At 36.9% G+C, this 23,731-nt stretch overlaps 1 long non-coding RNA gene across 1 annotated transcript; it reads left to right on the top strand.

Moving 5' to 3' along the window:
* Nucleotides 1–2,351: 2,351 nt before the first annotated feature.
* On the top strand, nt 2,352–10,652 carry LOC135578345 (uncharacterized). The gene is made up of 3 exons (XR_010469859.1): nt 2,352–2,414; nt 3,072–3,178; nt 8,453–10,652. It is a non-coding gene; the product is annotated as an uncharacterized LOC135578345 (long non-coding RNA).
* Nucleotides 10,653–23,731: the final 13,079 nt, after the last annotated feature.

The following is a 23,731-nucleotide window of genomic DNA, read 5'->3' as shown; positions in this document are numbered from 1 at the left end:
TGAGGGTGAAGCATAGAATATTTTTCTCTTTCTAAACTGCCATAGAAATCACTGCTGCTTTTATCAGCCCAATTCTAAGCTGCATGTGGGTGTTCTTATAATTATTTAAGTGCAGGAAAAGAAATTTAAAACAGTTATTTTCTCTTCCCGTGCAGTTTTTAAAATATTTTGCAGCTTGGGAGTTGGATTAGAAAAATATCTGGTTGCTCCACTTCTTTAAACTTTTTTTTTTTTTCTAGTTTCCTCAGATTTTCAACCATTTATTGAATTGGGAATGAGATGATATGTTCCTAAAAGGTTCCAGATCAATTGGTGTGTCCTTAAACACTGTAGAATAGGTATGTGAACAGTTTGGTAAGTTTTATGCAGATAAATTGGTGTTATCACATGTACAAACTTGTTTTTCCTAGTCATATTTACTGAGCTCAGTAGAAGTCATCTAGAATTTGCTGGTAACCATTGTTTTTAGGGTATATTGTAGACCTAAAGAAATATGCTAGATCTTGTACAGAAAGTTGAAGAGCTGTCTTGGTTCCTGTTGCTGATGATTTACTTGTTGCAGCCCGTTTTAGATGGTGGAATGGACTCAATAAACAATGTTATCAAGCTGTCTGAAAATATATCATAATGTAGCTTGAAAATTAGATTATTTAGATGCAAATTGGGGGGTCTGGATGTTGTGAATTGCTATCTCTATTTAAGCAGTGGATCCATATCTCTGTCTTTCATCATTGATTCCCTAACCCTGAGCTGTTGAGCAAAAATATAATTTTCATTATGGGTTGTTGAAGCAGTAAAGGCTGGGGGCTGTCTTGGTTGCAGGGACCATGAGATGGTAGAGTTACGGATTTAATGTGTCAGGCAGAGAATACCTAGCAGAATTGCAACCCTGGACTTCAGCAGAGAAATCTTTGGCGTTTTCAAACAATTGCTAGGGAAAATCCCATGGGCAAGGCTGCTTGAAGGTAAAGGGGCCCAAGATAGTTGGTTAGCATTCAGGGACTGCTTCTACCAAGTTCAAGATCAGAGCATCCCAACACGTAGGAAGTCAAGGAAGGGAGCCAGGAGACCTGCTTAGTTAAACAAGGAACTGCTGGGCAAGCTCAAGTGAAAGAGGAGTGTTCACAGATCATGGAAGGCCACTTGAGAAGAATATAAGGCTGTTGTCAGAGAATGTAGGGAGGCAACTAGGAAAACTAAGGTGGAAAGCAAATGTCACTGCAGTCTTCAAAAAGTCTTTATCAGGGCAAGAAGGATGACTCAGGTAACTATAGACCAGTCAGCCTCACCTCTATCCCTAGAAAGTTGATGGAACAACTCATCCTTGGTGCCATCTCAAGGCATATCAAGGAGAAGAGGGTCATTAGAGGCAGTCAACATGGCTTCACCAAGGGGACGTCGTGCTTGACCAACCTCATCGCCTTTTATGAGGACAAAACGTGAAAACTGTTATTTGTTTACACGAAAATGAACAAGTTAACTTTGGGTCAAAATAATCTGGAACTAATCTGAAACTCTAAATCAAATTTTAAAGATCAAGGGATATCCTGCTTAGGCAGTATATTAATGTATTAGTCATCAATTAATGTAGGGTTCATGGCTTTTTGATTTACATCTTTTTAATATTTAAAAACTATACTAGAACTGTGTTTCCTCATATTATGTTTAATAGCATTATCTTCCCAGTGTGGCGTTTATAATAAAGAATGAAAATAGAAATTAGATTTAGTAAAACGCAAATAAATGTGTTTTGGGTATTGAACTATTTATATATCTATTTTTATGTTCTTGCATATTCAGTGTCTGTCTCTTTGGTTTAAAGGAAGAAAAAAAGCTCTGAGTCTGACTGACCTAAGCTGCTGATAGCTATGTAGAACATGTGTGTTCAGCCAAAGTGTATGGCGTTTGCAGTTAGTGCTACCCTTTTGGGCATCATGATTTATTGTGATACTGCTTTCTGCAAACAGTATTTGCTCAGCATCTCTTGCTCTACAACATTTCCTACTGGAAGACAAATTATATTCTCATAACAGCGACTCCTTCCTTGCTTTAAATTCCATGGAGTAACTAAATTATCTGTCTTTTTTATTTTTAATGGAACCAGCACACTTTGCTATCTAGAATAAATAAAATCAGAGCCCTGTAGTAGTGACACTGATAAGCTAAGCTATTTTTCCTTAGGTTATTCACTGTAAATTAAACTATCATTATTTCTGCAAACTTCTATTTAATAGAGTTGTATGCAAGTGCTATCTGAGCAGTTAAGCTGTTAATGATCACTAAATTGTCTGATAAATAATTTACTCAGAAGGCAAAGACCTTTCTAACTTTCCATTACAGTAACCAAAGTCCTGATGATCTGGCTTCCCTTAATCCTTTCCTGTTTCTCCTACTAAATAATTCCTGTGAAATGTGTAAGTTAATTTGCATTCATATAAGTATGAAAGAAACTCTGTTACAACGCTATTTGTTTTCAAACCTTATCAAGGGCTGTGGTACTTACTGGGGGTTATGAATACATAGAAATCTGGTACTTTCTAGTTTGAGCTCAAAGAAGGTTGAGAACTATTTTCCAAAGTACCGTGTGTGTTTTGATCATTACACATATTCTTCAAGCTGTTTGTAGCATACAGAAATTTCTCTGCCTTACTAGGAAAATTATGTTGACCTTGTGTCCAGCATGTATAAATTGCGTGCTTGATATCTAGCTTAAATGTATGAGTAAAATATGTTTTTAAAATATAAAGTGGTTGTTTCTTTACATGGAATTATTAATTTCCCTTTCTATAGCATATTTCTATAGTATATTTCTACAGTATATTAATTGGGTTTTTTTTCCACTCTTTTACTCAGCAAGTCCACAGAGTGATTAAAAGCAAATCTTGTCTGTTTGCTGCTTGAAATTTTACACTTGTGATAGCCTGCTGAACATTACTAGTTTTCCTGGCATATACTTCTGTGTGCTGTGGATATACAATTCTGATCAATATGTGTGCAGAGTACTTTAAAAGCTTATATGAAGAGATTCTGGATATAAACTGAAATTTAATTCTTGCACTTGTTTCATGCAGGTTTTTGAAAGTTCCAAAAGGTGACAGGACTTATCTACTAAACTTCTGAACAGGAAAGAACAGAAGTTTGAAAACTTCTAGAACATACTAAGCAGTCCACTGATATGGTAACAGTTTACTTCAACAAGTACTTCACTTTTTCAGAGTAAAAGATGAAAATGTTGAAAACTATTAATGCTGAAATCATTCAGTCATCAAAGCCAAGTCACCAATACAGCAAAGCAAAAATTTCAGGAAAGGAAATTGGGAAAAGCTTCATAATTTGAAAGACTAGTATTTTGGACATTCTTCCAAGCAAGGTGACTTAAGCAAAGGAGGTTATAGGTAGCTCTATATGATAGCTTCAATGATAGGTAAGGAAAATCCATGCGTAGTCCTCTCATTGTGAGGAGATCAGTGCCCACACTTTCAGCTGCTTTGGCATTGTATAATGCAGGAGTATAATGCTGAGCTTCCTGAAAAGCAGGCTGTGTTAGATCGTTGTGATGTATTAATGCATCTCTAAGGTTAAAGTCTGAAACAACTTTGTTCCCAGTAGCTGAAGACTTCAGCACATCAGATTGGCACCTGCCTTCAAAACTGATCATTTTGGAAAAACTACTTTCAGGGAAAATAAAGGACACAGTAAGGGGAGTTAAGCCAGCAGTAGACTGTGCATAGCATAGAAATTCAGATCAATGAGGATGGAAAAAAACACAGAATTTCAAAAAAGGAATGCAATTCAATGTGTGATAGCACTCAGTATTAATTGCTCCTGGGGAGCAATCACAATCTCTAGATTTGAAATCTGAAATCTGAATTTTTAATTTTGATTACTGAATATTGAGATTTGCGGAAGGTTATCTGGTTATTTGAGATTATCTAGTTATTTGAGATTTGCAGAACATTATCTAGTTGCTAGAAGAACAAGGAATACAATATATATATTTCTTTGTATTAACTGACAAGACAAAACAAACCAGATTCTATACAAGAGAAATGTTTGAAGTATTCGTAATGACTTAAACTAGAAACTGAACTGTAGGAAGGATTAATGTTTCCATATGGTAGAGGGGCAGAGCTGTCTAGTATAGGAAGGAAAATTAAGGGGAGTTGAAAACAATTTTGAGAATTTATTAAAAAAAAAAAAAAAAAAAAAAAAAAAAGTAGACCTGAGAACAAACTCCTTGTGGGAGATAGTTGCAGTCTTATCTCTGATTCTGGTTGCTAGACTATTTACTTTAGCAAGCAGTTTTACATTAACTTGTGAAATGGGAGCACTTGATTGAATGATACTTCATCAAACTCATAACTATACCTTGTGATTTCTGTGTGTTTGAGATAACTTTAAATGATAAATTAAACATTTTAAAAACATCTAATATATTGTGGTATATATATTAAACACCACTTGAACTTGTGGGTCTTGTGAATATTATCAGTTTTCAGATAGCAAGTATATCTGTCTCTATGATGCATATGTGGTATGAATATGTAACTAACAGATAAGAACTCTGGCTGATTTGCAAACTAAATGAAGAATGTTAGCAAAGCTTTTTCATTTTTGAGTCTGAATGTAATCAATGGGTTAGATAGAAAGAATCTCTAGAAAGAACTCTTTTCTAATCTAGTGAGGTATTCTTGTTTAAGAAACACAAAATTCTGCATGAACATATGAGTTTTGAGAGCATGTCTCATTGACCATGGATAAATGTACAAAGTGAATGCACATCTAAATTAGTTGTTGGTAGGTGTAGGGCACTTGTAGTAAGTAGTAGGACAGTGGCCTTCCTCTCCCTCTGGATAAGCAGTTGGAGCACTGGTGTGAAAGTGAGTACCCTGCTTTGCACAGCTCCGACAGCATCTCACCTTACAGTTGCTTTGTTAGTCTGAGAGGGGTGTTGTCTGAAATCACCCTTGCTGACCACACATATCCCTCTGAGCCACCATGGCCAGCAATGTCTTGGGGGGAGGGGGTATTGTCCTGAGCTCTCTAATACCTGCACTTGAATGAGGCAAGATGATATAATATTTTTTTCGAAAGCTTAGGGATAAGCTGAATTTTGCTTACCTGGAGACTTTAAATCTTTACATCCTGGTCACACCAAAACAGCAGCAGAAACAGCTGAATGGGGAAGTGACCATGACAGTTTTGTCATCAAAATTGACTAAATTAATGGTCTACTACTAATGACCTTAGTTCTTATTCTGTAGATAGGACATGACCGAAGGGAAGATTAGACTAAATTTGTTGGGGGAAGTACACAGGAACAATAAATCTTCTCTATTCTTCCAAGTAACAATCAACAGGATGAGAGGAAATGGCCTCAAGTTGCACCAGGGAAGGTTTAGATGGTGTATTAAGAAAATTTTCTTAATTAAAAGCATTGTCAAGCACTGGAACAGGCTGCCCAGGGAAGTGGTTGAGTCGACATCCCTGGAGGTGTTTAAAAGATGTGTAGATAAGGTTCTTAGGGACGTGGTCTAGAGCTGGACTTGGCAGTGCTAACTTAACAGTCAGATTCAGTGATCTTTAAGTCCTTTTCCAACCAAAAATGCTTTACAAATTTTGAGTCATTTCCTCAGTAAATTTGGAGGTAAGCAAACATGTTCTGACAACTTTGAATAATTTTTTAAAAACACTTTTTAAATGAAGCTGACATTTTTTAAATGGTCTAGTTTCAGATTCTTGTGAAACCCCCAGAACTTCTCTGAAAGCCTGAAACAATGTAATAGACAAGTACACAACTTTGGAATGGAGATGGGAGAAATGGAGGCAATTCTTCTGTGTATAATTTACTAAGGATTTGCTTTATTTGAAACTGTGTGATATGAGGAGGAAAAAACAGCAGCTTTTATAACCTGAAATTTCTGCTCTTCAAATAATTTGACAATAAAAGCTAAGCTGACCTCTCTTGTGGTCTGTATTTTAGCTGAATATTAATAGAAACAACTAAAAATATTATGTAGATGACAAAAGAACTTTCCCTTTATTACTAAAAAGTAAATTTTTTTGTTAGCTCTAATATCTATGCTCTTCCTTCTATTGTAGTATAACTTTGTTATGGGGTTTATTTTTTTTTTTTCCACTAAATCGGGACTATTTTGATGACAGATCTCTAAACAATAGTATTCCTGAGGTTTTTTTGATACAGAGAGGGTTCATTTACTTGCACATTAGTGTTTTGTCTTCTGTATTTCCTTTTCACGTATTTAAGTTGGCATTAGTAACCTATATTTTTAAATATTTTTCATAGTATTTTATATTAATTAGCTCATACATACTCTGAGCTTTAGGAGATGCATGTCTCCAAATTAAGCCCATGTTGGCTGTCTGGGAGGAGAGGAGAAGAAGAAAGAAAACAATGACCTCATTCCATTTTTCTAAGGCCACCAAGCAAGTGATAGCACAACTGGGATTAAAATTGCCCCAGTGCAGGGCTTTGCAGGAGGCCTCTTTAAACCATATTACTGTTAGTAACTTAATTTTAAACATCTATATGAAACTTCTCACAACCATATCCAAGACCACCCACTGTTTCCTATCAACTCAGCTGATCCTTTACACATTAATGTATTGTCAATGTGAAACATTTTTTTTGAGGGAAATAAAAATTGAGGTGCATGTTTTCTAATGCAGCTAAAAAAAGGGGGGGAAGTATCAAACTAAAATTAAACTACTTCATAAAGATGTTAATACAGCATTTATAACTACATAAGTTTTGGGAGTGATATGTAAATATTATACCTATAGACACATGTAGGGCACTGGCTTTTCTTTCCTACTACCATCGGCACTGGTTCAGTTGTAAAAGTCAAGGGCTTGTTTCCAGGCAGCTTGTCATAGACAAGCAAGTAGTTCTGATCTATCTTTTCTGAGTACCTCCTTTCTCTGTGTGTATGTTAAACCTTTTAAAAACCATTCGAGAGTTATTTTTCAGGAACAGAGCAGAACAATACAAAATTATTTATAATGCAAAGACAGAAATGTAACAAAAATTATTTCAAGAGAGGACTAAAAAAATTATACAGAAAAATGAGAATGTGTAGACAATAATGTGGTAATTCTTGCATTTTCAATTTTATGAAATTAATAACTGCAGTTACACAAGAAAATAATTATAATACAAATGACAAATGAGCATAGCAAAATTAACAAGAGCTGCTCATGTGTAAACAGCATGTCTAGGCATTGTCTAGCATGTTGAACAGCTTTGTGACAGGCAAGCCAGTTCAGTTCTGACCTTTGACTTTCAGCAATAATCAGTAAGGGAGATTACTCATAATACTGGTTTCAGGTTTGTATTATTCAGTGTGTCTCCTGTCCTCTTGTTTCAGGGGTACAGCACAGTAGTTCTTGGTGTAAATTAGGCATAACAACTAGAAATGGACTCTTGTGTTGGAAAACATGAGCAAAAAGAACGTGACAATTGTAAGAAAATTCAGTAATGTGGACTCACTACATTGAATCCTCTCAATCCATAATATAGCCAGCTACAAATTTGATATCTATTACACTAGTCAGGTTGAAACATCTTCTGGCAGATTTAGCTTTTACTGTTCACTGTTCTTCTGTGTGTGTGTCACTGTTTTGATATTCTAACATAGTCTTTTTTTTCAAGGAAATGAATTGAAATCATGATCATACTAGTTAATGAGCCTAAAATACTGAAAACCTTGACATTACTTTTGACAGCTATAGAATGAAAATCACATCTTTGTATCCTTTGTTACAGATTTCACGCAAGTTGTTTTGTTGAAGTACACTCAGTATTGTTTGTGATCTATATAAAATTACATCATGAAATATTTACACATAGACTTGTTTAACATACAGTAAGATGATACACTGGAATAAAAAATGGCTCTAGTCCTGTAAAATAAATGTGAAATATAGAGTTTTCTGGATGGATAAAGTAATCAAGATTCTTCAATATATAATGTAACTTATATAGAAATTAATTTAATCAAAGTAATCTGAGCACAACCAAAACCATAAGCACATATGGATTTGGGAGAGTATTGGGTTACACCCACTGAAAAAAACTGTAACATGCACTTGAAGATTGCTATGGTCATATTCCAAGGCAACATTAGTTGTGTTCCCACCTTGAACATATTCAAACACTCTCTGGACATGGTCTTGGGCAACTGGCTCTAGGTGGAATGAAAACTTGAAGTCTCTTGTGTCTTTTTTTTTTTTTTCTTTTTAAGATACATTTAAATAGCAAGACAGAAGCTATTGGAAGTTTTTGGGGCTTTGTCCTCTACATTTATTTGCTTTGTAGTCTTGTGCTCAAAAATGATCTTGTCATCCAATTGTAGTCTTGTGCTCAAAAATGATCTTGTCATCCAATTGTGTTGTTCATACTTTGAAACCCTTTGTCTTCTACCTCTTATAGCCCTTTGTCTTCTACCTCTCTCCAACATGGAGTGGAAGTGATCAGCTGAGCAGTAGGAATGTGATTCTTCTCCAGCATTCAGCACTGATGACTTTTATCTACTGCAGCTGTAAGAAAACTGATTTCAGTATGCTCATAGAAGAGGCTGAAGTTTCTGCAAAGAATTACATTTGATAACTTATCTTTTTTTTTTTTTTTAATTTCTCTGTATTCAGCTCTCACATTTTCTGTTTCTCTTGAGGCTCTGATTCATATAAGTTCTTCCATGTCCTGTCAGAATCAGTTTATTGCATTTCAGATGTGTATTCAGCTTGAAAACTACAATATACATGTGTTTATTGTAAAGATAGAAATAAATGTTTAAGGCTCGTGTTGTGGTCAGTTGAGTAAAGATAGCTGTGTGCTGAATACTTAAAATATTAATATTTCAGTCTTATGTAATATCTGGAAATGTGTGTATATTCCTTGGTATACTCAGTGCCAGCATCTTCACTTCCTTTAAAAACAAATTAAAAATATAACTTTTAAACACCTGAGTATATTTAAAACAAAGATCTTTGGGCCTTTAAAAATTTTAATAATGCAACAAAAATCTAAACATGTAAATAACTTTTGTAAAAATGTATGGCAAACCTTCAGGTTTTGCTTTGTGTAAAAATTAAACACTTGGTTCTTGTAGTGGAGGAAGTAGCCCACAATGTGAGGATGACCTCTTATGAGTGCTGGTGGTGTCCTTTGAGAAATTGCTTTGGGTTGCTCTTATTTTATAACAGGCAACTGAACTTTTGTGATAGACGACTCTTGTGCTTTTGTCTCAGTTTTAGGATGTAACTTCTCACCAAAGCCAAAAGAAAAGTCAAGCAGCTCAGGGTTTTAAGGTTACTTGTGTGTTGTCCAGGATAACTGTTTCTTGCAGTTGTGTTTGAGTCAAAGGCATAACCACACCAGATCGCCCCTGCATGGTCAATACAGTCCCTGAAATTAGAACTCAAGTACAGGTCAGGTTCCTGCTGAGCACATGAGAGTCCACACCTGAAGATCTGTGTTTAACTAGCAGCAAAGAGAGAAAAAAAGCAAACATGAGTAGCATGGATGATTAGGTAATTCAGGGTTGAGTTCAGCTTAAAGCTTGAGCTGACTTGACAGAGTGATTGTGATGATGTCCATCACTATTGGGTATTTCATTCTGTATGTAATAGACTCTGAAAATTAATATTTTATCAATGGTAAAATGTGCATGTCTCATAATAAGTTTCCTCCCACTAATAAAAGAAAAAACAAAAACAAAAAACCACCAAACAGAAAAACAGGAGAGGGGCATATGTTACCTCATAAAAAAACAGGCTTGAAAAATTTCTTGGCATCTGGAATCTTACATTTGATTAAATACATATTATAAAGAATCTACTTCTATGGTAAATGAATGAAATATTTCTGAATTTCCTAATTTTCTGTGGAAAAATAATCAAGTATTTGTGGCTGGAATACTCACTACTGCATCAGTAACGCAAAGCTTTACTATTTGAAGTATGATACATTCCTCTTTTTTCTTGAGTGTCATTCATGATCATATCTTACGAATCTAGACATTATCAAAAAGATTTTGTACATTATAAACCATATAGAATAGATTAATTTACCTTTTTATACGTGTCCTGGTTTTGCTAAAAACAAGTTTCTCTTTTAGTGAATTTGCCTGTCAGCTAAAGCCTTCATATTAACTGCATTTTCCTGGAGAACCAGACACATGTTTTGGTAAACCTAGCAATGGAATGCAAACTTATTGATAAGCACAGATGGACATCTCGTGAGAGGGGCGACGAGAAACAAGAGACCAAGAAACTGACCAACTGTGTATAACATTCCATTCACGTGAATACTTCATATAAAAGTGGGAGATCACAAGGATCTCGTCCCTTTATGCCCTTTTTGCCCTTTTCCCTTCTGCTTATGGCCGACATTAGAAGAGGACCTTGCTAGTCGTCCCTGCGAACTGAGGCCTAGTGGGAGACTGAATCCAGCTCCGATTGGCTGCAGAGTCTAATCTAGGACTTTGGTTGCCGGTTCTGCAGTTGCTGAGACTTTCAAGATTGGTTTTGTATATTTTGTATTATTTTCTCTATTCTTATTAGTAGCATTAGTAAAACATCTTTAATTTTTTCCAACTCTCTACACTCTGTCCTTCTTTTCCTCCCAATCGCCTCTCCTTAGTGGAAAGGGGGAAGAGGGAAGGGGAAGTGGGGGCGGGGAGAGGGGGTCAACAATACATCTGCCAGGGTTTTATTGTCACCCCGCAATCTTAACCCTCGACAATACGCACCTTCTGTAATTGTGGAGCTAAATGAACATGACTTCTCAAACGTAATTATTTTTCTATTTAATGTTGAAACTGTAACTCAAATTCTTTGTACAGATTACTTTTTCATCACTTTCCATTTGTATTCAGACAGTTGTCACAGTGTATGTTTTTTAGATGAGTACTTGGATTTATCTTCAACCAAAGTCAGACTCTACAGCAACTGAGTAGAACAATTTAATGATGTGGAATAAATTATGTAATAAATGACCAGCTGGCTGAAACATTCTCTTCTTCCTGTCTTAAAATTATATTTTGTTTTTTAAATGCCTAATACGAAGACTCGATCTGTGCAAACATCTTCAACCACAGAGGTTATTGGCAAAGCAGATCTTGTAAAGGTGCTCTTTTTTTGGTAGGGAGTAATGTTCTCCAAAAAGTGTTGCACTGTTGTGGGGATTATCTCTCTGAGTACATACAGTGCGGTGGTAATTCATTCTCCACACCTTTTTAGTTTTACTCTTTCAGAAGCAAATAAAGGTATCAAAAGGTATATTGACAGTTTCAGTCTGGTTCTTATTATGGATAACTATCTCTACAAATCCAGTCATGCATGGTTAAACAGTGAGCTGATGGGTAAGCTCATGTGGAAGAGGGGAGTTTAGAGATCATGGAAGGAGGAGCTGGCCACTTGGGGAAGAATATAAGGCTGTTGTCAGAGGGTGCAGAGAGGCAACTAGGAAAGCTAAGGCCTTGTTACAATTAAACCTGGCAAGAGGGGTCAAGGATAACAGAAAAAGCTTTTTCAAATACGTGGCAGATAAAACTAACACTGGAGGCAATGTAGGCCCACTGATGCATGAGGTGAGTGCCCTGGTGACAGAAGATACAGAGAAGGCAGAGTTACTGAATGACTTCTTTGACTCTGTCTGTACTGCCATAGGCTGTCCTGAGGAGCCTCATACCCTTGAGACCCCAGAGGAAGTCAGGATAATGGAGTAGTCTGCCTTAGGTTATGAGGTCTGGGTTAGGAAGCAATTAAGCAATCTGGACATCCATAAATCCATGGGTTCAGTTGGGATGCACCTGCAGGTGCTGAGGGAGCTGGCTGAGGTCATTGCTATACCACTTTCCATCATCTTTGCCAAGTCTTGGGAAACAGAAGAGGTACCTGAAGACTGGAGGAAAGCAAATGTCACTCCAGTCTTCAAAAAGGGCAAGAAGGAGAACCCGGGTAACTATAGACTGGTCAGCCTCACCTCCATCCTTGGAAAGTGACAGAATGACTTATCCTTGGTGCCATCTCAAGGCATATCAAGGAGAAGAGGGTCATTAGAGGCAGTCAGCATGGCTTCACCAAGGGGAAGTAGTGCTTGACCAACCTCATTGACTTTTATGAGGACATAACAAGGTGGATAGATGATGGCGGAGTGGTGGATGTGGTCTACCTTGACTTCAGTAAAGCATTTGACACAGTCTCCCACAGCATTCTCATAGCTAAACTGAGGGAGTGCAGTCTGGACAATCAGGTAGTGAGGTAGACTGTGAACTGGCTGAAGGGAAGAAGCCAGAGAGTTGTGGTCAATGAGGCAGAGTCTGGTTGGAGGCCTGTATCTACTGGAGTGCCTCAAGAGTCGGTGCTGGGGCAGGTATTTTTCAATATATTAATCAATGACTTGGATGAGGGAATAGAGTGTACTATCAGCAAGTTTGCTGATGACACCAAGCTAGGAGCGGTGGCCGACATGCCAGAAGGCTGTGCTGCTATCCAGTGAGACGTGGACAGGCTGGAGAGTTGGGCAGGAAAAAATTTGATGAAATATAACAGAGGAAAGTGTAGAGTATTGCATCTGGGTAGGAACAACTCCAGGTTCCAGTATAGGTTGGGGAATGATCTGTTAGAGAGCAGTGTAGGGGAAAGGGACCTGGGGGTCCTAGTGGACAACAGGATGACCATGAGCCAGCACTGTGCCCTTGTGGCCAAGAAGGCCAATGGCAACCTGGGGTGTATTAGAAGCAGGGTGGTTAGTAGGTTGAGAAAGGTTCTCCTTCTCCTCTACTCTGCCCTGGTGAGACCAATCCTGAAATAATGTATCCAGTTCTGGGCCCCTCAGTTCAAGAAGGACAGGGAACTGCGGAAGAGAGTCCAGTGCAGAGCCACAAAGATAATTAAGGGAATGGAACATCTCCCTTATGAGGAAAGGCTGAGGGAGCTGGGTTTGCAGAAGAGGAGACTGAGGGGTGACATCATTAGTGTTTACAAATATATAAAGCTTGAGTGTCATGAGGATGGAGCCAGGATGTTCCCGGTGACAACCAATGGTAGGACAAGGGGTAATGGGTTCAAACTGGAACACAAGAGGTTCCACTTAAATTTGAGAAGAAACCTATTCTCAGTGAGGGTGACGGAGCATTGGAACAGGCTGCCCAGGGAGGTTGTTGAGTCTCCTACTCTGGAGACATTCTAAATCTGCCTGTACACATTCCTGTGCAGCCTCATCTAATTGTTACTGCTCTGGCAGGGGGATTGTACTATTTGATCTTTTGAGGTGCCTTCCCATCCCTAACATTCTATGATTCTGTGATGGACCCTGTCTGAAAGATTAATTCTGTCGTATCAGTATAGGTACCGGAGAGGGTTAATCCACTGAGCTGATCTCTTCTTTTCTTGTGGGCAAGTCCTCTCATTTCTACATAACTCATTTTTTCCATAGGTCATCTTGACACTCTCCACAATTCATTCTAGTAAGTTTCTTCTTTTACAGCCTTTTTCAGGGTAATTCTAACTTTTGGGATTGTTGTGTAGGCCATGAACTGATATTAGAACTATGTAGGACAAAGAGAAAAAAAATAATTTGCTCTAAGAACCTATCAAAACAATAGCTTTTGTATTTTATCACAGTGAAACTGAAACTATTTATAGAATTTTAAGGTTAATGATGCTTGAAGAGCATAATCGTACATTGTACTGTAAATATCAGTAAATTACAGCAAGTAGTCTAAGTCCTATCACGTTTTTTCTTGTATTTGTAATATAAAAAATTCTGGAAACTTTAGAAGAGCAGTTGTGTACTGGGGCAAAATACAGTAGCTGCTGTAAGGGTCATGTATCCATCTACTCCATGTTCTTTATTGTGTAATTTCACAGAAGTATGGTACACAAGTTTAAGCAATGTATGATCTCATGTTAAAACGATGGTGAAGAGATACACCGATAAGAGATCCATCAGTTATTGATTTCATACTGTTCTTTGAACCTTTGAAGTAGGACCTCAAAACCTAGACATGGATTTAAGTAGTGGTAAGACTAGTAAAATGTTTTGTGCTTGTGAATCTCCTTTAGGAGAAAAATTATTCTTTAATCAGGGTTCTTGTAATTCTTTCTCAGTGATGCCTGATGTACTAATTTCTGGAAACCTAGAATACAATTTTTTTCTCTGAATTTTGACTCGTGAAAAAGAGTTAACCTTTTTATCTCTAAGATAGTTTTGGCAAACATCAAAACTAAATCTGTCTTAAAAGCAAACCAGTCAAGCTGAATCAGTATTGAATTATGTTATGTTTAATGCATTAGTGAAGCCACAGTAGTATTTGGGGCCTTCACACTGTAGGCTGTCTTTTAGAGCATCCTCATCTCATTTTTGTCTCTTGCTGCCTCTTACTTCCCTTCCAATACAAGAATACCAACAGAGAAGGCAAGAACCTTTTTTTCAATAACATCCAAGCACAAAAATCTTGAGGCAATGTCAAATTGTGGGAATATACAATAAAACATAACTCTTGTAAGATTGTCTTCCAATCAATGAATTGAATAAAGTTTCAATATCGCTCAAAGTCCAACTTAACTTTCTTCTAGGAGATTGTCAGGAAAAGTTACTCACTAATCATTTCTTCACAGGGACAAGCGATACAGAGGACCAACTTTTCCCAAGTAGTGCATGTTTCAATGTTATTTTTTGGTAAACCAGAACTGTTTTTTACAATGTACTGAAAATATTTGGTGCTTTCTTTTAAGGCTGTATGAGGTTTCTTTAGACAAAAATATGTAAATCTTCTCATGTGAGAGTAGGTAGTCTAATGGCATCTCTCAGAACTTTCTTCCTTGTTTGCAGAAAAGGAAAAATGCAACACAACAGTTTGTCTTGCAATGAGTGAAAGCTATTTCGGGTATAAAGTTCAAACTCTGTTCTCTGTATCAGTAGAATTTGAAATATCAGTTCAGCAGATAAATGCTATGTTTGACTAAACTGATAGTTCACTATCTCAGAAGCATTTCTGAGGACTTTCCAAAACAGAAAAGCTGTATAAAAAAGGGAAACAAAAATTGTATGAGCTGCAACACTTCAGGAAATTATGTCTCTGCCTGGAGCTGAGAAAAAGGCAACAGGTCTCAAGACTTTTTGCTAAGTCAGGAGTATGAAGTATCTGCTTTTCTTTGTGCATATGAAACTATATTCAAAAGTTAAAACTTGCTTTCAAGTCTGCTTCATGGGCACTTCATTGGATGATTCTCTTCTTCCTTTTTTGTTCTTGAAAATCCTGTAGACTTTTGAGTCTATTCCACCCAATAGCAGAACACCTGGAAGTGAATGTTACGCTTATTTGTGTCTATATGGTTTGTCTCAGTGACTGATTAAACTGTTGAGCCAAAATGATGGGGTGCAGAGGAACTCTGTAAATCCTCCATCTACATGCAAATAAATGTAGCTGTCCTTAAGTTAGAGATAAGTGTACTGTTTCTTAGAAGATTAAAGTATCTGTCACTTTGATTCTGTGTTTGAAAATTGTAGGACATATGAAATTGATATTTCTCTAAGTGATGCATAATGGGGGACTGGTGATAGAGTCTATTTTAATATATTTCACCCTTATCATCTACCCAAAGCGTGTTGTTGTCAGTTTTTATAAGTAGTGTACTATGCTATGGCTACGAGCAGAACTCTGTGGCCATTGGCAAAGCCAGCAGGGGTGATGTGGCTGTACTCCTTCTAAAGTCAAAAGACATGGTGGCTGTACTGCTAATTATTCCTTACATCCTGAGCTGAAAGCACCATGTCAGCAAAGATAATGTGAAATATTGGGAGAAATTAACTTGTTTCTTTTGGATGTTTGAGGTTACTGGGGTGGGGTCTTTGTAAAGTAAATTATCAACTTCTTGTTTTATTTGAGCCTGTGAAAGGATGAAAGCTTAAAGGGTCCTCTGAGGGTAGAAACATCCAGGTGTGTACTATGTGAGAAACTGAAAAAGATTGGGAAAAATTGTGCTCTTCTGACAGGGCAACATTTTAACTAACACAATGTGCAGTTAAGATGAGACATCAACAGATGTAACAAATATCTCTAAATACTTGAAAGACCTGGATCCTTTCCAGTTGTCCATGCACATATTACACATTCACAAATTTGATATCCCTAAGTAATATTAAACGTGACAAGCAGGTTTCTGAACATAGTTTCATCACCTACTAGATAAATCCCTACTTTGACAGTTATAGTGGGATGCAATTTTGTCTGTATTTTAATACTACTGAATGCTGAAATCAGGTAAAGAACATAGAGGTCCAAGATTTGTTTTTTGTTAAGCAATGGTTACATAAGCATATAGCAGGAAACAATTGCTTCTCACAGTGATTTAATGCGTAAGGTGTACAATCAACGTAAGGTTGAATAATTTACCTGTTGTTCTTCTGAAAATCAATGGGAAAAATTCTATATCTGAATATAAATTCTGATGAAAACACTTTAAGGTTGTTGAAGGATTCTGTTTCCATGTTTTCACATTTTCATGGAGATGTGAAAAGCAGACAATCAACAAATAACAGTTGATAAAGCTAGAAAGGCTCTGAACGTGGCATACTGCCTAATTTTACATATCCTGCTGAGAAAAGAATTAGTAATATTGGAGTATGTCTACTAGATTCAAAGATTAAAGGATAAATATAATAACTTCAGAACAGAATTTTATGTTATCATGCTTTCAAAGCTGAAAGCATGCGAATTTTTAAAGCCAAACTCTTGAAAGTAATAGTAATAAATGTTGTGAACTTCCACAGTTTGCTATTATCTGTGCATACTTAGTGTATGCTAGTTTTTCTGTTTCAATTAAAATTGAACTGATTATGCATGAAGGTAAATTACTGCAGTTGTCTAAACAAAACAGAAGAGCGTCTTTCAGTTTAAATTACTGTAATTGAGGGAATATCTTGCTTCTTTTGCAGACTGTGAAAACTCTTTCATCCTTGGTGTATACATTTAGAAAGTGAACCCTAACTGGAGAAGAAAATGTTTACTAGGGCTTTTACACAATCCATATCTCCTTTTTCTTAGCAATGATCGTTGTCATAAATTGTTTTCTCTGTTCACCTGTTGGTGTTTCTGTTTCATCAATGTGGGGATTTCTTCATCGGCTGCTGTTTTCCTAACTTGCTTCTTGGTGACAGAAGGGCAAAGGGACACCTTTCTGCTTTTGGTACCTGCTAAGAAAAATAGTTGAGCCTCCAAATGACTGCTAAGGTTCTAAATACTGCAATTCAACAATCTAGGGTAAACTCAGTCTTGAAATACCTTTTCTTTTCAGCAGAGGCAATAAAACAAAATCTGTATTTCTCAGCCAATTGCCATGTCATTTGAAGCCTGCTAAAAAACTGGCGATAGCAAACAGTAGAGTGCAGAAACAAAGTAGAGAAGACAGAATTTGTTGCTCTGTTCTTTATGTTGATATCATTGACATCACACCAGCAGCTTCTGGAGAATTCAGTCCATTTGTGGTATTACTGTATCTGTTCCCTACAAATGAATGATTCTGTGATCACCTAAGTAACAAAAAAATAAGTTTTACAGTGAGAGGAACCTATTTGTATATCAACACAGATTGAGAAAAAAATATTTGTTTGGGAAAAGATTTTTGAAACCTTCGATTATATGTTTCATAACCATTTTTTAAATTATTCATTAAAAAGTCATTGCATTGAATACTTAATCCTGAGTGGATTTTTTTCAGTCTGTTTATTGAATAAGACTTACACTTGAAACACCAGAACAATACTCCTGAGTAACTAGAACAAGAGTAAAATTTCACCAAATTCAAATATAATTTCCAATCTCCTTAACTAGCAGTGAGGATAATTTTTGTATAAATCACTCTGCTTCAGACCTCATCTTTGTCTGCCAGATAATCCAAATATCCTAACCGTGAGTTTTATTCTGTTTTCATGGGAATGTATTAACCAATGGAGAGCTAAAGTACATTGCAATTAAGTCCCTCTTTATAAAAGCATTTTATGTAATTAGAGCACTTCATTGATTGGGAATTGCTTTACAGATCATAGGCTAGCTCTGTTTAAAATTTTAATTAGTTGAATCATCACACAGCATGGCTCTTTCTGTCTAAACTTAGATTAGATTCTGTGTTTGTGTTAAAATAGCTGTGCAATGACTGTGAATAGGAGTCAGGGAGAAGATGTGTAACCTTAACTAACCAAGGTGAAGTGTTAAATTATTATTTTAGTTTATATTTTGATAATTTTTCCATTTCTTAATATCAGAAACCAAAACTAACACTGTATTTTCTTCATATCGAGCATTCAATCACTGTAAAAATTGTGTTTAATAGTTTGGTGTTGTTAATGAATATGCAAATTAAAAATATTTATTATATTGAAACTCCATTGCCATTTAACAATTCCAAGCCAACAATATTTAAAGTGAATCAATAACTCTTTTTCAGCTTGGAAAAACGAATGTATTGCGTGTGTTTTTATCAGTGTGTGATCAGTATCTTTATTCATCTGGTTTTTGTCTTTGGAAATGTGGTCCAATCTGCGAATATAAATCCACCCTCCAGCATGCTGGTGAAATGTCCATTGATTTTGGAGAAGGAAGCTTATGGATATAAGTATCAGTATACTTGATCTACAATGTAGATATGCATCTCCAGGAGTAGGTAATATGGTTGTACTCATGCCAGTGTTCAGTGCATGAATATTCTCTCAGTGCAGCATTGAGGAATCAACAGTTGATTTAACTAGGTATGTTTACATTTTTGAAAGCTGTACTTGGAAGTCGAAGCAGTATAATTAATTCCCAAACTGTTTTTTGAACACTGAATCATCACTACCTGTTGTAGTAATTCCACAGTCATAAATTATAAACACCAGAAAATGTAGAGGCTAAAGAAAAACCTAGATGATCTCTTAAGATCTGTCTTTGTAAGTCAATGTTTTCAAATCTACCTCTTTCACATTACCTTGGTTTCAGGATATACTGGTCATAATACAGCTTACCTCTTCAGAAATATCCTCATAAATAATCCTTGCTCAAGTATTCTCCAGCTAAAATTTTGTATTCAAATAGAAAGTGTGGAAGGCTGTTTTGCAACACACTTTCAACACACATGTACGAAATCACAGAACACTTTAATGTTCTTACAGTCCTAAAAAGTCATACATCAATGTTTGTTCATCATAAATTCCTATAAAACTATGAGTATTCCTTAATTTTAACTTGAAATCTAGTTCTTTAGTAACAGCTGAAGGTATGCGAGGAATGAATAATTGATGTTAGCTATAGAATAAATGACATCTGCGAGCTTTTGATCCTTGCCTTCAGTGTCAACTTTTTCTACCAAGAAAGCAATAAACTACTGGGTATTTAATGATAAACTAAGTCTCATAGCTTAAGGAAAGTAGTGCTTCATATAATTGATAGTATTTTATTCTCAGAATCAAAGAACCATTTTGGTTGGAAAAGACCTTTAAGATCATGTAGTACAATAGTGAAACTAGCACTGCCAACTCCATCACTAAAACATGTACTTAAGTATCATGTCTACACATCTGTTAAATACCTCCAGGGATGGTGAATCCACCACTTCACTGGGCAGCCTGTACTAGTGCTTCATAACACTTTCCATGAAGAAATGTTTCCTAATATAAAATCTGAACCTTCGCTGGCAAAACCTGAGGCCATTTCCTCTCATCCTATCACTTATGACTTTGGAAAAGAGACCAACACCTTTCATGCTGCAACCTCATTTCAGGTAGTTGTAGGCAGAGACAAGGTCTTCCCTCAGCCTCCTCTTCTACAAGCTCAACAGCCCTAGTTCCCTCAGCTGCTCCTTGTAAGACTCATACTCTAGACCCCTCACCAGCTTCATCACTGTTCTTTGTACTCACTCCAGCACTTCAATGTCTTTCTTGTAGTGAGGGGACCAAAACTGAACACAGAACTCAAGTTCCAGCCTCATCAGTTGTAGAGTATTGATAAGTATCATGGCTGAAAACATTGTGGTGAAACTAGTTCAGCCACAAGACACATTCAGAGCAGGGGGAACTGCAATCTACACATCAACGACGAGCTAAGGAGCCACAGATCAGGCTGGCTGACCAACAGGAGATGGAGGATGTGCTGGAGGGCACATATCCCCACCTCCTGATATGCCCAGCTTGGCAAACAAAGGGGAAAAGTTGAGACCCTTTATCATGGCCCAGGGCTTGTTGATCTTTCTTGTTGAAACTTGTTGATCTTTTGCAATCACCATTTCTCCCCGGATTTCTGCATGACACAAAGGGGCAAGGCAGAGACCCCTCAATGTGGCCCAGGGCTTGTCCAGGCTTGTCCCTCTTTCACAATCACCACTTTCCCCGCCCAGACTTTCCTTTACTCTGGGAGCTATAAAAAGCTCACCAAAACCAGCACAGTTTGAGGGAATACCAGTCTCATCTAAGGGCCTGTCCAGTCTCACCAAAGGAAATACCAGCTTGGCCTCACCAAGAGAATACCAGCACCCTGAGGAACCTCACTCTGAGCCAGACATCGGAGGACATTGCTCTCCTGACCCCAGCACCCTCGCCGTGGAACACCGAGGCCATACATCATCGTACAAGTCCTGTCATCCACACTGTGGGGCCATAAGAGACTGGATCCCTCACTCTTTTCTTTTTTCCTTTCTCTCTGCTCTTTCCTTCTCTCCTTTTTTCTATACCCCCATTTCTTTGCCTCTCCTTTCGTATATATATATATTACTCTCTTTCTCTCTCCCTTATACCTTAGTTTTCCTTCCTTCTCTACCACTTTCTTTCCCTTTTGAACATATAAGGAAAACACCATATTTAAGCTCTGCTGTTGTTTTCCAGTTTGATTTCTCATTATAGCTACTGATGGTTGCCAATATACCACTCGTAATAGGATTTTTGCTGTTAATGTGTTGATAAGTTCTGTTATACTTTTGCCAAGTCACCATTCACTGTAACCAATACTCCAATAAGTACTTTTAGTAAAACTCACAATTGAATTGGACCCCGGAGGTGATTGTCTGTTATTCACTTCACATAACTGCGCAGAATGAACCCAGAGTTAACTCACACTTGGTCTCATCTGTTGAGTCAGGGCACGTATCGCATCTAGAGTTAACTCATTCCTCATCCCATCTGCTGGGACAGGACACCAGTGCCAAGTACAGGGGGATGATCACTTCCCTAGTCCTGCTGGCCGCACTATTCCTGATACAAACCAGGATCCTGTTGGCTTTTTTGGCCACCTGGGCACACTGCTGGATTATGTTCAGCCAGCTGTAAATCAACACCCCCAGGTCCTTTTCTGCCAGGCACCTTTCCAACCACTCTTCACCAAGCCTGTAGCATTGCATGGGGTTGTTGTGACCCAAGGACAGAACCCAGCTCTTGGCCTTGTTGAACCTCAAATGATTGGCCTCAGGCCATCGATCCAGCCTGTTTAGATCCTTCTCTAAGAGCCTTCCTACCCACTAACAGGTCAATACTTCAACCCAACTTGGTGTCATCTGTGAACTTACTGAGGGTGCACTCAGTCTCATTGTCCACATCGTTGATAAAGATATTAAACAAAACTGGCCTCAGTACTGAGCCCTGGTGAACACCACTTGTGATTGGCCACCAATTGGACTTAACTCCTTCACCACAATCTTTGGGCCTGTCCACAAAGGTATAAAAAAGATATAATCTTCCAATTTGTGGGATAAGTAGGTCTTTTTTGTCAAGACAAAACTTATTACTTGTATCTTTCTACCAAGAAAGTACTGAGTTTTGTCTGCCCTTCACTTTCTTTCCAAATGTTTTGGTTCAGGAGATGCTATGTCATAATGTGTTTAGAAACTGTTCCCTTAAATTTATGCTTAGTAGCAAAAGTGCACACAAAGTCACATCCCACTTCCCTACCAGATTCAGTTCTCTAACAAAGCGAGTTACAATGTAAGTATTTTTAAGTCCTTTAATAATTTGACTCTTTCAGATATCTTTGAATGTGTGACTTGACTTTTTCTTCACTGTAGACTCTGACTATATTCACTGTCTCTGAATGTATTAACTGTCATCAGGTTTCTACTTGTTTTGCTTGGTATTAAAAACTTATGCGATTTTTCTGTTTCTTATGAATTTGTTAAAGAGTTCATGTACTCTTATCTCAGAATTACTGTACTTCAGGCAGTACACTCTTGTTCAAGGGAAGACTGTTTTAATCATTTTAGAATAATTAACTTCCTAGACATTTGCTCACTCAGTTGATAAAAGCATCACATAAATAGTAATACAAACTCTGCCTCTTTTTTAGTTAACTATTTCTTTTCACTTTTAGTTCATTTTTTTGTAAATTTCCATTTTTCCAAATTCAATGGTGTTTTCAAGCCTCCATCCCACACCAGAAAAAAAGTTGCAGCATCCAAGGGTCTCTCTGTGGAGCAAGACTGGAGGACACCTTTATGACTTTTGTAGAAGAGTGAAGGACCCCTTCCCCAAACAGGACACATCAGTATATTTAGTAGTTTCAATCTAGAAAGAGCTCAGTGACAAAGCTGCTTACTGTTTGTTAAAGATGACTAATACTTCATGAAATTAAAAAAAAAAAAAAAAAAAGGAACTTCAGAAAGTGAAGAGAGAATTAGAAAAGAGTAACAAATTTTAAGAGAATGCAGCAGTATGCCACTGTAAAAAGGAGGATAGATGTATCTTATAGCATACAATGAGGTGAAACTGGATGTAAGGAGAAAATATTTACTTTCTCTTTTCCGTATTCACACTCACAGCTTTGTCAGATATGTTATGCAAGTTAAAGCTGACATAATATGTAACAAAGCATGTGTTTTCTAAGATTTTATAATGAGTAAGAAGTTAAAACTAAGGTTTTCTTTTTCCTTTGAATTTTTTTGTGCAGTACTGGCAGTAATATAATTCCTTGCATGCCTCCAGGAAACCCTTTTACATTTACGACAAACAGTATGTGGTAAGCAAAGAGTGTGATGAGTTAGTCTGATTTACTTTTATATAGGCATGTTCACTTATGTGTGTCAATAATTATAATTTTCAGATGGGGAAAAGACTTACTCTTTAGAGAAATATATAAATGTTTTTTTTTTTTTTAATGTGGCTCTAGTTATTCGGTCTGACGTGTTTTGGAAAAATATCCTATTTTTCCAGCATCGAGGAGCTTGTTCATGGTGTTTTTATAGGATGGTTCGCTGAAATTTCACTGTCCATTTACAGATTTGAATTAGTTGTACCTGAAAGGCCAGTGATTTTTGACTACCTTATTTTAAGTATGCTCAAGAACCTTATGCTTTTATTTCTCAAAACAAACAAACAAACAAAACTGATCTGTAGTGGAAATTCTGGCCAGATATTTGAAATGAGTTCCCATAGCCTGACCAACCTTTTTAACTATTTTCTTCCTTTTTCTTTAAAGCATATTGTACTTTATATTTACATCATAGCAATTTAGTAATATACAGAGTTCTACAGCAAATTCTTGTCAGAGATCTAATTTTTAACACATTAACTTGTTTCTCATGGTTTCTCCCACATGAGTGCTGCCGAGTATCTAATTTTTCTTTGTGTTTTTGAAATTTTTCATTCTTTGAATTCAAGCTTAACCTATAGTAGCTTTATCTCTCCACAATACATTTTTTTTAAAAGCTCACTTGTTACAGTCTTCATGTGTTCTGGTTTGTGATAAAT

This window comes from Columba livia, chromosome 1 (assembly GCF_036013475.1).
Source record: "Columba livia isolate bColLiv1 breed racing homer chromosome 1, bColLiv1.pat.W.v2, whole genome shotgun sequence".
Taxonomy (NCBI): domain Eukaryota; kingdom Metazoa; phylum Chordata; class Aves; order Columbiformes; family Columbidae; genus Columba; species Columba livia.
The sequence above is the reverse complement of the archived record's forward strand: the minus strand, read 5'-3'. Positions and strand labels throughout refer to the sequence as shown.